Source organism: Polypterus senegalus, chromosome 4, assembly GCF_016835505.1.
Source record: "Polypterus senegalus isolate Bchr_013 chromosome 4, ASM1683550v1, whole genome shotgun sequence".
Classification (NCBI taxonomy): Eukaryota; Metazoa; Chordata; class Cladistia; order Polypteriformes; family Polypteridae; genus Polypterus; species Polypterus senegalus.
This window is the reverse complement of record NC_053157.1, coordinates 136,288,702-136,302,457: the sequence shown is the minus strand read 5'-3', so window position 1 is coordinate 136,302,457 and position 13,756 is coordinate 136,288,702. Positions and strand designations below refer to the sequence as shown.

Genomic DNA, 13,756 nt, shown 5'->3' with positions numbered 1-13,756 from the left:
TTTACCTTTCATGAAAAAACAGCCCAAACAGATATTATCAAACTAACCAGGAAAGCAATCCTCAATAATTTCAAAATACAATATTTATAAGACATCACAAAAACCACGATAGTGCTTAACCTAAGAGTGAAAAGTTTTCTAAGAAAAAAGTATTCAGATATTTAAAATCTCTTAATGAAACTGCGCTTACAACATTTAAGCTGTCAAAGGCCAACTAGTGTACACCAGGGAAAACATAAGAAAAACTACACAGATCATCCCTCAGTCATGCTTGAACAAAAAGGAAGGATGTTGTGTTTATGGCAAACTTCTCTAAAAGGACAGAGCTGCAGCTGGGTTCAGGGGAGTTAAGCACATTTTTATTGGACTGCTGGTCTTCTTGGTTTTCTTTTTCTGTTTTTTTATTTTTAATTTTAAACTTGAATTTGCTAGTAGAGTTTTTCATTGCAGGATGAGAGAACGATTACATTTATGGCCAGTTTCTGCCGAATCAATCATTGTACTTAATTAAACACACCAAAGCTCTTGCTGAATTTAAATGACTGCAGTCAACATATTTTATAACGTAAGAAAGCAAGACAAAAGCTGCCAAGATTAATATCGTCAAACAGCCTCTCTAAAATGTCAATACAAAAAGTCTGCTGAACAATTAAATTTGAATGAGTCTTTCAGCAGCTCCAATTGTTTAGCTGGAAATTCTGAATAAAAGGCAGTTGACCTCAAATGTCTTAGGAGTCTACCTCAAGGTATGTTGAGCATGAAAAAGGTGCTATATGAATAAAATGTATTATTATTATTATACCTTATTTACTGGCTAATTGAAGTAAACACTTGGTCAATTCTACAAGATAAAAAATGAAAAGGAACACAACTGAAAATGAAAATTTAAACATTCATCAGGAAATACAAGTGGAATTGCAGCATCCACCTGCTGTTTTCTAAAGCAATTGTCCTGTTCAGGGTCATGAGTGGCAGGGTCTGTCCCAAAGCAGTACAGGACTAACTCTGAACAGACCTCCAGTACATTAAGGCCAATGTCACATTAAGCGACTTCCAGTAGTGGGACATGTTAGACTTGCTGACTGCAGTTGCCGATCTTATTACCAGACCACATAAATTTAAATGACCAAATATTGATAGCCATTTCACATTAACTGACTGCATGCTGATGTCTCAGCAAAGTCTAGCTTGTCCTTTTTTGTAAAGCAAATAGTGTGTTGCCTGCTGGAGCTGCCAATGCCAAAGGGTTAAGAGCTAAGGCAAGTTCGGGTGCAATCTGTACACTGTTTTTTCCTTTTTTCATTCTGTCATTGCAAGTAAAATATGAGACCTCAGATATATGTGCTTTCCTTTCAGATATGAGGTCCTAAAAACACACGTTCATCATTTTATGGCTTGCCGCTATATAATATACATTGTGCTTTCAGATAAGCATTCAATGGCTGTTCACCCCTAAATGACAAAATGAAACCCGTTTGATTTTGTCGAAGCAAGCCGCAGACAAGTTGCACTCAGTAGCTGGGAATGTCATCTTACGTAACTTACAGTGGGTACGGAAAGTATTCAGACCCCCTTCAATTTTTCACTCTTTGTTATCCATCCATCCATCTTCTAACCCGCTGAATCCGAATACAGGGTCACGGGGGTCTGCTGGAGCCAATCCCAGCCAACACAGGGCACAAGGCAGGAACCAATCCTGGGCAGGGTGCCAACCCACCGCAGGACACACACAAACACACCCACACACCTAACCTGCATGTCTTTGGATTGTGGGAGGAAACCGGAGTGCCCGGAGGAAACCCACGCAGACACGGGGAGAACATGCAAACTCCACGCAGGGAGGACCCGGGAAGCGAACCCGGGTCTCCTAACTGCGAGGCAGCAGCGCTACCACTGCGCCACCATGCCACCACTCTAGCATTCCTAGCCCATGAGATGCTCAAATGGGTTTAAGTCAGGGCTCTGGCTGGGCCATTCAAGAACAGTCACACAGTTGTTGTGAAGCCACTCCTTCGTTATTTTAGCTGTGTGCTTAGGGTCATTGTCTTGTTGGAAGGTAAACCTTCGGCCCAGTCTGAGGTCCTTAGCACCCTGGAGAAGGTTTTTGTCCAGGATATCCCTGTACTTGGCCACATTCATCTTTCCCTCGATTGCAACCAGTCGTCCTGTCCCTGCAGCTGAAAAACACCCCCACAGCATGATGCTGCCACCGCCATGCTTCACTGTGGGGACTGTATCGGACAAGTGATGAGCAGTGCCTGGTTGTCTCCACACATACCACTTAGAATTAAGGCCAAAAAAGTTCTATCTTGGAGTTTGCTAAAAGACACCTGAAGGACTCTGAAATGGTGAGAAATAAGATTCTCTGGTCTGATGCTTGTCTGTCAATATGTGGGTGCTGTGTGTACATTAATGAGGGAAAAAAATAATTTAAATGATTTTAGCAAATGGCTGCAATACAACGAGTGAAAAATTGAAGGGGGTCTGAATACTTTCCGTACCCAATGTACTTCACGGGTATGAGCTGCCGACTGCCTTGGTTAAGACTATGTAAATGAGGAATAAGACTGAACATTTCTGGCCTTTAGAGGCACCAATTAACACAATCTAAGCAAAAGCAGGCCATTCAGCCCAACAAAGCTCACCAGTCCTATCCATTACTTAAAAAATAACATCATGTCTAGTTTTGAAAGTCCCTAAAGGCCTACTATCTACCACACAACTTGGTAGCTTGTTCCATGTGTCTATGGTTTTCTGTGTGAAGAAAAACTTCCTAATGTTCGTGTGAAATTTACCCTTAACAGGTTTCCAACTGTGTCCCTGTGTTCTTGATTAACTCAATTTAAAGTAACAGTTTCAATCCACTGTACTAATTTTCCTCATAATTTTTAAACACTTTAATCATGCCATCTCTTAATCCTCTTTTGCTTAAACTGAAAAGGCTCAGCTCTTATAATCTTTCTTTATAATTTGTCCCCTGTAGCCCTGGAATCAGCCTAGTTGTTCTTCTCTGGATTTATTCTACCACTGCCATGATCTTTTGTAGCCTTGAAACCAAAAACTGTACACAGTAATCTAAATGAGGCCTCACTAGTGTGTTATAAAGCTTGAGCATAACCTCCTTGGACTTGTCACTCTGCACATCAGGGCGGTATATAACCTAACATTCTGTTAGCAATATTAATGGCTTCTGAACATTATCTGGCAGTTGATAGTGTTGAATCCACTACGACTCCTAAATCCTTCTCATAAGGTGTACTTTTGAGTTTTAGACCTGCCATAGTGTATAAGGAAATCCTTAAAATATTTTGGAGCACATGTAAGAGGCAATAACACCTAGTTGGGTTCTAACTGCTGCATTTTTCCCAGTTGATTCTGGGGTTCGTCAGGGGTGTGCTCTTGCTCCTACTCTGTTCAGTGCTTGCATAGACTGGGTGTTGGAAAAAGTAGTGGAGTCCAGTGGCTGTGAGGCATCTGTTGGCAAAGAAAGATTCACTGATCTTGACTTTGCTGTGATCTTCACGGAGTCAATGGAGGCTCTGATCAGGGCTCTAGGGAGACTGAGCAAGGAGTCCGAGTGTCTGGGCTTGCAAGTGTCCTGGATAAAAAACAACATCCAAGCCTTTAATGACTTTAGATACAGACATCGGCAGTGTGCCTGTCTGCGGAGAGAGTATCGAGCTTGTTGACAGGTTTACTTACCTAGGCAGTGACGTTCATGTCTTTGGTGACTTTTCCTATGAAGTCAGTAGACGGAATGGGAGAGCATGGGGGGGTCATGAGGTCGCTGGAAAGGGGAGTGTGGTGATCCCCATATCTATGTAAAAGGACTACAGTCTTTAGAGTCCTGGTACTTCCTGTCTTGCTATATGGTTGTCAGACATGGAAGCTATCCAGGTACATGAGACAAAGATTGGACTCCTTTGGCTCTGCGACTCTTCTGAGAATCCTTGGGTACCACTTGTTTGACTTTATGTCGAATAAGTGGTTGCTCGTGGAATCCCAAATGAGGCACATTACCTGCATTGTGAGGGAACATCAGTTACGGCACAATGGCCATGTGACACTCCCAGAGAGTGATCTGGATGCAGGGTCATTTCCAGTGAGTGGGACTGGAACTGGACTGCATGTCTGTATGGGGGGATTGCCAACCAAGATCCGAGCTGTTTCATTGTGTGGTGTGTATAGCAACACGCTGTACCCAGTGCATGTTCCCAAACCTGAACCGGACATTGTGTTTTCAAACCTAACATTTTACTTCATATGCGTAACACTTTATATTTACTTACATTAAATTTAATCTGCAACAAATCTGCCTAAGCCTAATACTGTCCAAATGCCTCTATAATGATTTAATGGATTCTATATTAATCTAACATATGTTTTTGAGATGTGGGATAAAAACCAGAGAACTTGAAGGACACCCCCATGCAGAGAGAACATGCCAACATCGCACAGGCAGAGCATGGGCTAGGAATGTTAACTCTGGACTCTGGAACTGTAAGGCAACAATAATAATGACCACACCAGTCTGATACCCAAGGTTTCAGCATACTGACTAGTTAAAAGAACTAGCAGTGAAAATTCATTCTCTGGATCTGTTTAATTAGAAAAAGAGCCATGTGGGTCCACAGCCTACACTGGTAGAGTTAGGGACAACGCAGTAACGAATCTTAGATGAGGATGCAAACTTCCACCTATACACACACTCGCCAATTAACTCAATCTATACATACATTCATTCCATTTACATATTTGGCTGATGCCTTTATCAAAGGCAACTACCAACATTTACAATACAATTGGTTACATTTCTTTTGGCTTTCCAATTGGTGCTGAGGCAGGTCAAGTGACTTGCTCAGGGACTCACAATCTCAGAGGTGATTATTGAACCCACAACCTCTGGGTTTGAAGTCCAAAGTCTTAACCACTACACCACACTGCCTGCCCAATCTGCAAAGAACTTAATATTATAAATGTATGTGTTGATGACATTATTTTTTGGACACTACACACATTTTTGTTTATAGAATTCTAAGCTGTGTTTTTTCACACCATTTGAACCCAGCTGGGTGCCATTCATTGCAACTTACATGTTCTCCCAAATTTTTCTAAGGATTGTCTTATACACTACAAAGACAGGATTCTAGGTTTACTGTCAGGTATAAACTGGTTGGCGTGTCCTGCCAGTCTGCCTGGTTCTTGAGAGGCATCCTTTGCCACATGAGCAATGTTCTGCCCCCCCAATCCCCCCCGTCGGCTCTGGATTGAAAAATGCAGGTTTAACAAGGAAGGAAGGAGACAGGATAATTTACTTTTGCAGAATGAGTGTCTCGTATGCAGGATATGCTCAAAAGAATTAGGGGGATCTACGTTTATTTTAATCAACTTACTTAAAGTTTACGGCTGTCATTTTTATGAATCGTTAACAATAATTCTAAGTGATTAAATAAGACAGCTCCAAACAAAAAGGCTACGGCATGCCAGCGCCCGGGTCTTGCCTTTTTTGGCCGATCCGTTGAACTTAAGAGTCAAATCGAGCACATACTTCTGTACTAGGAAGCCAAGTCCCTGCGGATGCAAAGCTGACCTGCCATGCCAACCAAACCCCATCACATCGCACTTTTCGGTCGGCGGGGCTCACATTCGAGCAAGCAAAATGCATCGATTTGTGCTTAATGGTCAGAGAGATCAGAAAGAGAGTGATAAGAAAGCTGCAAAGGAACGGGCAGAAAGTTTGGTGCGCGGCCCCAGTGGATTAATAGCATCCCAGCATACTGAAACTTGTTTGCTTCTTCGTGAGGCCCTGAATCAAGCCGGGCGTTTTCCTCCCGTCTTGATGCCGCACCTCGTCATTCAGCGGAGCATCGCGCCCGCGCGCATCCTCCCCGTCCGACAGCCAGCCAGCCAGCTAGCTGTAAACCAGGAGAAAGGCGGATTAAAGGGCTCTCCTTACCTTGTTGGTGGCACGCGGGGGCGAGAGGCGGGAAAGGGAGGGGGTAGGGGGCTCTGGAGGCGGCGGCGAAAGGGCCGTCTAATCCGGATTTGGCACCGCACGGCGGCCACTCGAGTGCCAGGCAGCTGCGCTTCGCCACTTGACTTGTCCGCAGCACTGAGCCACTTGCTCCGGGAGTTCAAGCGGCACTTTTGTTACGTTTTTTTTTTTTTGTTAGAGCACGAGCACACCACTGTTATTCGAAAAGGCGGTGCGTCGCTCGCGCCGTATCAGGATAAGAGTGGGAGCTTCTGAAGGAGTTCAGAAACGATCTGAGCGCTGACTAGTAAAGAGAAGACAAAAAACTCGCTGCGATTCCTAGAAACGTAATTTCGAAAGAGCGGTTTATGAACCTCGCGCTGCTGGTTTATCATAATTGATGGGTGGATCAGCCTCTAGTAAATAACCAGCTTAAACTGCACAACTTCTACAGTACTGTACAAAAGGCTTAGGGCGAGGTTCCTCAACTCCGGTCCGGAAGGACCGCACTGGCTGCAGGTTTTCATTCTAACCTTTTCCTAAATTAGTGACCTGTTTTTGCTACTAATTAACTTTTTTTGGATTTATTTTAATTGACTTACTCATGAAGAATCAGACCCCTTAATTGTTTCTTTTCCCATAATTAGCAGCCAAACAATAATGAAATACAAAATGAGCCAAAACATGACCAGCAAACTATGTCCATAATACAGTGTCTGAAAATAAGGAAAGATGAAGGTCTCAGGAGTGCTGATCTGCTCAGGACCACAAAACATTTTAAGTGTGCTCTTAGAAAAATAATCAACAATTTTGGAAATGTACGCTGTTACTCAATGTGAGCAGCAACAAGCCATGGAATTAAAGAACAGGTTTAATCAACAACAAGAATTGGCGCATAATTAAAAAACAGGTTGGAGCCAAAACATTGGTTTACGTTTGAGGCCCTGACTTAGTTGGTCTTCTGTTGGCTCACTCACTTCACATTTCATTTCTGTTTGGGTGTCATTTAAAGAAAGAAATGAAGCAATTCAGAGGAACAAATCATTAAAATAAAAAGTCAAAATTAATTCAAAAGACGTCAACTAGCACCAAAAACAGGTCACTAATTAAGATGATAGTTAGAATGAAAACCTGCAGCCACTGTGGCCCTCCAGGACCAAAGCTGCGGACCCCTGTTGTAGGCACATGCGAAGAAATGCTGTTAAGTAGGAATGCTTCCAGAAACAATGCCATGCCTATTTTTTTAATCAGTAAACATTATAGAAAGTGCAGTGAATAAAAAAAAATGAATATGGTATAGCCACTGTTGCCTTTAAAAACACCTCCAGTTCTCTTAGGTAAGGGTGTCAAACTCTGGTCCTGGAGGGATGCAGGTTTTCATTCTAACTAACTTCTTAATTAGTGGTCAGTTTGTGCTACTACTTAACTTCTTTTACCTTAATTTTAATTGACTTGACCCAGACCCCTGAATTGTTTAATTTTTCTTTATTTAGCAGTCAAACAATAATGAGACACAAAACAAGCAGACACACAACTAGTTAACCTGCATCCATCACACAATATGTGAAAATAAAGAAAGGTGAAGATCTCAGTAAGGCTGATCTGCTCAGGTCATCAAAACATTTTGACGGTGTTCTTAGAAAAAACAGAAAATCAACAGTTTTGGAAATGCTTACTGTGGCAGAACAAAGGCACCAGCAAACTGGAATTTAAATAATGGGTTTAATTAACAGCATGAATCGGCTTCTCATTAAGTAATTGGTTGGAATAAAATTGGTTGAAGCTCTTAAATGAAGAAAAGAATTAATTCAGAGGACTGAATTCTTAAAAACAGGGCTATTAAAATGAAGGCAAAAGAAGATAATTAGAAGCGAAAACTAGTCACTGAATAGGAAAGGGGTTAGAATGAAAACCTGCAGTCACTGCAGCCCTCCAGGATTGGAGTTGGACACCCTTGTCTTAGGTCCAGTTGTTTGCAGTTTCTGAACATACCCGGGTGGTTGGTTGTTCCAAGCCTCACAGAGAAATTGCACCACTTCGCCTGTAGACTTTGGCGATTTCACTTTCTTCTGTAAGTTATCCTTAATAGGTTCCATGATGTTGAGATCAAGGCTTAGCAGGGACCATACCATCAGTTGCAGGATTCCCTGTTCCTCTTTTCACTACACTTAGTTTTTTTTATAATTTTTCATGTGTGTTTAGAGTCCTTGTCATGCTGCAGAATGAAGCTGGGACTGATCAGATTGCTCCCTAGTGATATTACACAATAGATAGTAATCTTCCTGCACTTCTCAGAAGTGAGGAGATTGTCAGTTTTGATCAGCTCACCAATTCCTTTTGCAGAAATGCAGCCCCAGATCTGCAGGGAAACTCCATCAAATTTCACTGTTGCCTGCAGACATTCATTCATGTACTATTCTTCAGCCCTTCAGCATCAAAAATTGTAATTCATCAGTCTACATCAGCTGCTGCCATTTTTCTGTACCCTAGTCCTTGTGTTTTTTATGTAGATGAATGTTTTGGTTTTATTTCCACCTTAGAAGAAAAGTGGCTTTTTGGTTGTAACTCTTCATGAAGGCTACTCCTGATATGACAGCTCCAGAGACTATTGATAGGTGTAGCAGAGTCCCAATGGTTTCTGTCAGTTCAACACTGGAGGTGGTGCTGGACATCTTCCAATTGCGAAGTGAAGTAAACTTGACATATTTTATGTCTGCTGCACTCAGGTTCTTTGGCCAAACTGTATTTCCAGTCCTTAAGTTTGTCCGTTTGTTTATGCTTTTGCTGAAAAGCTTGGATAGCCAGTCTGGAAATGCCTGTCTTCCACACAAGTTCTGCTTGGGAGAGATCTTGATGATGCACCATGACTACCTTGTGTCTTGTTTGTATCCTCACCTTTTCCATGGTCTAAGATTTTAAACTGCCACATTTAACGCAACCACATCTTTTTATTATTGTTGTCACTTGCCCAGCTGTTTCTTTTTCAGTTAATCACTTTGGTTCAATTACACATCATGCCATTGATCTTTAGCATCTGCTTGTTGTATTTGCTTAATCAAATGCTGGGCTATATGCCTGCCTACAAAGATCTCACAATTCTGACTGGAAAGTGATTTATTACTATATTAGTTTCTTTGTCTAGAGTCATTGAAGTATCTTACTGTTTAGCTTTTCGTTTTGCAAAAGGAATGTTTAGAACTCACAAAGACCCTGTTTTCTATTGCCACACTAATCCAGAAGACATAAAATAACTGTCTAAGACAACATTTGTTGTGAATAATCTAAAGTGCCTAAGACTTTTGCATAGTATTACACATTGGAATAACTGGTGCCCTGTTTCTACAATGGGAGTACATTCAGGTCAGTGGCTAAGAGTCACAGAATGCACAAATGGCTGGAATTGTAATAGTGAAGACTGCAAGGTGATACAGTCCAAATTTACTGGCATTAAATTGATTTTCTGCATTGATTTTCTGAAACGACCATTTCTTAATGGGGGTGTGGAGTGGTGGATTATCACATTACAACTCTCATTCTCCTTCAGATCTTCGTAACTCAATGCAAATTATAGCAAAAAAGAAAGCTTCAGTTATGCACACATCCTCTACCTACAAACAAATGTTGATTTATATTATAAATATGTTCCTGAGGTTCAGCTCAGGTACATTGTGCAAATGTGTACTTACATTACATTAGATCCCTTTGAGCATATTGTTATTTGCACAAAGTAATAAATCCATGAAACGATTGCAGCACCATATAGTAAATACAATATCAGACATTAAGTGACATTCCCAGGGTCACACTATGAGTGGAAACTGAACTGACTAACTTGTGATTTAGATTTCAGTTTCTGATCTTCTATTCTACACCTCTATCTACTGTATGATCCACTAAGTTTTCTAATAAATAGAAATTATGGGCTTGCTGTTTTTAATTTATAATATTAGTAATTAGAAAAATGTACTCTAGACAGAGAATGTGGTTGAACAGCTAAAGGACTGGAATGTTTTCCAAACAGCTGACCATTCAGTGCCCACCTTTACCTCAAGTAACATCCTGCCAGATTGTGCTTTATTTGGATAAAGGTGTACATCACTACCATGGGACAATTTTCACTGTAGTTAGGTGCTATGTCAAGTAAAGGTAGTTTTGTTGAGATGCTTAGGTTTTTGCAGTATCATGGCAAATTATGTAATTGTATCTTTTATTCCAGTCTTTGTCCTTCAGGTAAACTGTAGTGGATCCCAGTAGTCTTTCACAAGAGGACTCACAGAGTCCATGACCAGCTTCTCAAAGGTTATCATGATATGGGTTTACTGCCTTGTAGTCATTAGGTGGATAGGCAGCTAATTCCTTTGGAACTGGAACAATATGGGGGTTTACCATAGCAGCAGCACTTTCTGAAACTGGACAAGATGTGAGCCACAAAGTTAAATGTCCAGCTATACTTTGGATGTCCATGTGCAGGAATTAATTTGTCATCTTGCATGTTTCCTTAAATTCTTACCTGTAATTTGTTACTAAAATGTTTAAAGTAGTCCCGTCCTATCCCAAAGCAATACCAGTTAGGTTAGTCTGAGACCATAAAGTGGCCTAGCATGAGTGATTGTGCTCTACACTGAATATGTACCCCACTAATGTTGGTTCCTATCTCGTTTGTCTGTGTTTCCTTTAATACATAAGCCTGACATGTGTTTATCCTTCCTAGCCTGTGTGCATGTTTTAATAAAGACTCACTTCTTAGATAACTCTTAGTTTCTTTGGTTTTACGCCAGTTGTGTTTGGACAGCAGTCAGCTCATGATGTTGTCTATTAAAGAGACTCCAATCAAATTTGTGAACACATTTCAAGTTCCTATTAAGTTTTGAGTCTATCCTATAATAAATGAAGACAGACTTGAGCATCACTGTCCATTTCCTGAAGTAAAACTTGACTAACGGTGTTTGACCAATCATGTAAGACAACCATTACAGTTGGATTTAATGATAAATACATTTTTAATGTTTGCTCACGATCATCTGCTTAATTATGTGACACTTCATTAACCTTTAAATCAAGGATGAAAAGCTAACTCTTTATTTTGGACTTTTAGAGTTGTATCTTCAGGCTTTAACCCTCTGAAATGGCTGTACTGGATTCATTGTAATATGGGTTCGTAAATTTGAAACGCTTCCTCCATTTTGTAATGCTTGATTCTGTATTTTTGATGGTAGGTGTTTTCCCTGCTCCTCCCAGTGTCTCTTAGTTTAAGTGTATTCTAGTTATGATTTTGTCATCTTAAAACAGTATTATTTATTTTCCTTGTAATAGATCACACTTTGAATAGTGTTTTCTACAATTAAAACTGCCTGATTTGTCATTTCTTTATCCATGTTAAGTCCACTACAGGAGTGTGATAAGACAGAGCCTATACCTGGTGGCATTTGGTTTGTGTCAGGACCAGCTCAGCACCATACAGCACTGTACTATAAATAAGCATTTTGATTAATCAAAAAGTTATTCAAGCCCAGACAAGAAATATGTTTTACCAGCTTTACCCTTTATGTAATTTATTTCTAATTGGAAACATGCACTTAAATTACAAGCAATGAGATCTAAAGCCACGTGAAGCTAGTTTTTTTATGATAAGTAAGTAGAGCTATAATGCCGTTATTTCATATGTTTCTAATGTCAAGATTTTACAGAAGCTCCACTAAGTCTAGTCAATTACAAATATGACAATTTCCCTCTTTTTGAAACATGTCTTACCTTTAAAATAAACATTAAATGATTTGTTAAATTTTCATAAACTGCAATTATTTGTCTAGTTTCTAAAGAGTGAACAATGGATGGTTGAATATTTGCTGGTATATAAATACAAATGAGATGGACAAGAACAATTATGTTGGCATATCAGCCTAAAACAACTGAGGTTTTGCTCTCTACAGCAAGATATTGTAAATTCTTTGCATTTCATAGAGTGTTTTGAATTTTTACAGTGCATTTTATTGTATGAGTTTTTTTTTCTTGCCAAGATAATACTGTTAATGATAATTTTAGCAGCCCGATATTGCAAAGTAATGTAATAGAAGAGAGAGTTACTGAAACACTTAAAAGCAGCATAGCACAGCACCCTCTGCCTTTCAGAATGATTGACTCTGCTGACAGTAACTTCCTAAGGGACTATGTCTACAAGCATTATAAGCTTGTACAGCAACTGAAGATTCAGTTCACAAAATTCCATGAGGGACTGCATCATCTAAATCTTTAGAAAAGCCTAGAAGTATTAGACAGTATACCTTTGAAAAAGACAGCATAGCCTTGGGGATCAGCTTCAGATAGGACTCTGGCCCAGGCAGTGCCATGACAGTACACACTGCTTTAACAGAAGATGAACATCACAGAGGAGTGTAGTACCATTTCTGCTGTATTTGAGACAAGAAGTCTGACACTTTTGAACCAACTGCAGCAATTCTATAAATACAATTCAGCACCTTTGAGTCCATTAGCCGCAGGAGGCTATTAAATGTGAACTTATTGTCCAGCTATTTAAAGGTCTGGGCGCCTCACATGCATACTAAGAGGGGATCTTTCCAAATTGTAAATGCCCTAAACCAAAGCTGCAACTTTAAAGCAGAGTACGTTAGATGGAGAAAAAAGGAAGCTTCAGTAAGAACTAATTTTCTCAGATACCAGAAAAATTTTATCCCAAAATGTGAATATACTGAACCCTTTCACAAATAACAGGGTAAAATAGAGTAATGGCTGAGGAATTAATTTGCTTTTTTGCTTATTTTTTAATCAAAGAAGCAAATGAATGGCTGATATGAGGAAGCTTTTTTTTATTTTATATGCAAATAATACTATTTAATTTCCTTTAGAGCATTTGAATATTTTTCACTCACTTCTGATATTTATTACAAAAACATGGTAAGTTCTTATTATATACAAAGTTTCTGCAATAAAAAAAATGGACTTACCAGAAGTAGAACTTGCTTATTACAGTTTACTTGAAAGAGAAAAAGCCATATGAATATAATTTTAAAAAATCATCAGGAAAGTAATTTTTTTTTCATGAAAATGAATAATTCTGAACTTTCCCTAGACAATATACATTTAATGCAGTTTACATAGTTTATCATAATGTAGAATTACATCTAGGGTAAAACTTTGACATCGGTAAACCCAATTGCATCTTCTTTATATTCAGATAACATTTAGACAGTCATATTTTCATGTGAAAATGATTTGTTTCACTTATGTTTCATCGCAAATTCAAATGGCTCCAACAATATATGGGCAGCATGGTGGCTCAGAGGTTAGCATTGCTGCTGCCTCCTGGATCCAGCATCCTGGGTTCAAATCCTGAACCAGTAGTATTGCATATACTCGTGTTTAAGTTTTCCTGCGGATAAGTTGGGGCTTGATTTTACCATATAATTTCTGGTATTTTATAATATCGGTCGTATAAGTCGAATGCGGGAAACTCTATTGGTTTCATTGGTTATTGGTCCAAGAGATTATGATATGGTAACGCCCACCTGAGAGAGTAACCACAGGGCACACTGCCTTTTTTTCTATGTATTGTGCCTATTTACGTGACCACACGGTAATACCCAAACTATTCCGATGTTTGCACTGTTTTGTGTTTTTTGTATCTCACATCCTCATACACCTTTATTGTAAGAGCATCCCTTATCTACGATGGAGTGTTCGATCAGAAGAAAATATGAAGCTGGTTTTAAATTAAACGTCGTTGAAGTGGCGAAATAAATTGGTAACTGCGCTGCTGCAATAAAA

At 39.7% G+C, this 13,756-nt stretch overlaps 1 protein-coding gene across 2 annotated transcripts in view; it reads right to left on the bottom strand.

Moving 5' to 3' along the window:
* Positions 1-6,238, bottom strand: part of klhl5 (kelch-like family member 5) — a 256,324-nt gene extending 250,086 nt beyond the window's left edge. For both annotated transcript variants that reach the window (XM_039751303.1, XM_039751305.1), the window contains exon 1: positions 5,957-6,238. The gene's annotated coding sequence lies outside the window, so the exon portion shown is untranslated. The remainder of the gene's footprint in view (positions 1-5,956) is intronic.
* Positions 6,239-13,756: the final 7,518 nt, after the last annotated feature.